Here is a 2,325-nt window from a genome sequence, read left to right on the forward strand (position 1 = left end):
GTGAGGTCTTTCTGGTGAAGTCTCCTCTGCCCCCCCCCCCTCCTCCTCCTCCTCCTCCTCCTCCGCCGCCGCCTCCGCCTCACTTTTATTATTATTATTTTATTTTTTCTGTATAATCTACTCTGGATTAAATGCATCATTTTTCACAATAAGTCGTGAAAAACGTGTTCAAAATATAATTTTTTTCAATCACCAAAAAAAAAAAAAAAAAAAAATCTGCCGTTAGTAGGAGACTTTAAGTGCAGGGCCGGACCGAGGAGAGGACGAGACTGAGAAAAGGGCCCCCCACCCCACCATTTCTACAGACAGACTACAAACTACTGTTTTTGTTTTATTTTTGCATCTCTTTATAGTAACTTTAAATCTTTCAAGTTTTTTTTTTCAAGTATTCTGAATGACTTCCTGAAAGAGATTTTGCAAGCTTACGTCATTTGTCCATCGTATTTGTGTTGCGATATTTATTTGCATTGCTAAATTGATATTTTGCTACTTATTTATGCTTACTCTTAATGCTGCTGTGAAAAAGGAACGCTGGCGAAGAAAGAATTTAATTGTACAGGAATGACTATGACTACTATCTGTTTGGTAGATAGTAATTGGCATTGAAAGTGCATTTACTTTTTGTTTGAACTGTGAGAATGCATAGTTAGCCAAGGATACATATCCTTTTATTAATTAATTTGTCTTTTTGGAACTATTACTCAAATTTTTGTAGAATTCAAGGCAGTTAATGCCATGACACATGCTAACAACAGTCGATTCAGGATCTTCTTCAAGAGGAGATTCAGCTCACTCTAATCCTTTACAGGGACCCACTCACTGATTTCTACCCTGAGAATGATAACCTTCAGCGTTACTATCACAGTGTCAGCTCTCCTCTGTTTCTCTTTCTATCTGTATTGTATTTGACAAGTGTTCATTCCCCAGAGGTTGTGAAATTCACCAGTCCTGTGTGATAAAACTACATACACACAGCCCTGTTCTAAACATTATAGTGAAAATGAAGCATTTACTTTACTACGCACAGAGGAGACTACCTTAATAGGACATTCATTGGTTAGTTGATTGATATTTAAAAATGATTAATCAGGGTTACATTTAGCACTTAAAAATAATTTTAACGTCACATCTCCTTCTGTAGCTGAAAGTTTGCATGTTTAACTAAAACTGGAAATTTGAATTGGACTCCTATCAAGTTTTTATGCTGACGGACAGTTTCTCCAAATGAAAAGGAAACACTCTTAAATTCATAGCTAGTTCTTGCTGTGAAATATGGATTTATACCCACTGAGTGAATGAATAATCTGATCTTTTAGTAAAAAATTTAATTGATTCTCTCCTCTGTGATTGAAATGCCTGCATTCATGATGTAATTCAACTTAAGTTGGAGTACAGAAATGTTAATAAAAATTAATAAATGTTTCCTGATCAAAAGTTCTACTTCAATTATAACATTACCATCTCCCTTGCTGTATCGTGAAAATGCTCGAGAAAAACTCTTGAAAAGTCTAAATCTCTGAAAGAGGAAACATTAAAAAATAAATACAATTAAATAAAAAAAGAACAGCACACTGAAAAAATAGGCAACTTCTTGAAATAACATGCACAATGGTTTTAAAAGAGGAAGGTAAACGCTGTGACTAAAACAGTTCTCCTGAACAAATGATGTAGCTACATGACGTACTGAATTTCAAATATAATTTCATCATTTGTAATAACCTCCCATTTGGAATCAGGTTTTTTCCCCCATTTCATGTCAAAATAGATTACCTGAGATACAATTATGTTTTTTTGTGTGATACTGACTTGATCAGATTATTGTGTATTCCATTCTAAGCCATGGTGTTGCACCTATGTAGGGTTTTTTTATCTCTTATAAAATAAAATAAAATTAAACATACTGCAGTGAAAATTTTCATATTACACTGATTTATATCACCGATAACGGGTTGTGTGTGCCGTGGTTGTTTTTGTGTGTGTGCTTTAATTTTACCAACAGCAGGTGGCGTTCCAAAACAATCCACTGGCTTCTGACTGTGTAAAAGTGCATGCTGGGAAACGATGCAGTGACCTTAAATAAGAAGCAGATTTAAAGCCATTTAGGAAACAAGTAAATGAAAGGAGCGGAAGATTCGATTATCAAAAAGCTTTCAGAAAGCCGAGAAGCTGTTTGATGTCAAACCTGAACAGCAGTGTTTCTCAATGTATGATCCAGAACAAATGTACAGAAATGAATGAATGTTTTTCTCTGCTCTCTTTTGACAAAGTGGAAATCTCAACATTGTCAGGCCTTTGAAATTAAATAAACCAAGAATTAATGCGAAA

Source organism: Echeneis naucrates, chromosome 24 (assembly GCF_900963305.1).
Source record: "Echeneis naucrates chromosome 24, fEcheNa1.1, whole genome shotgun sequence".
Taxonomy (NCBI): Eukaryota; Metazoa; Chordata; class Actinopteri; order Carangiformes; family Echeneidae; genus Echeneis; species Echeneis naucrates.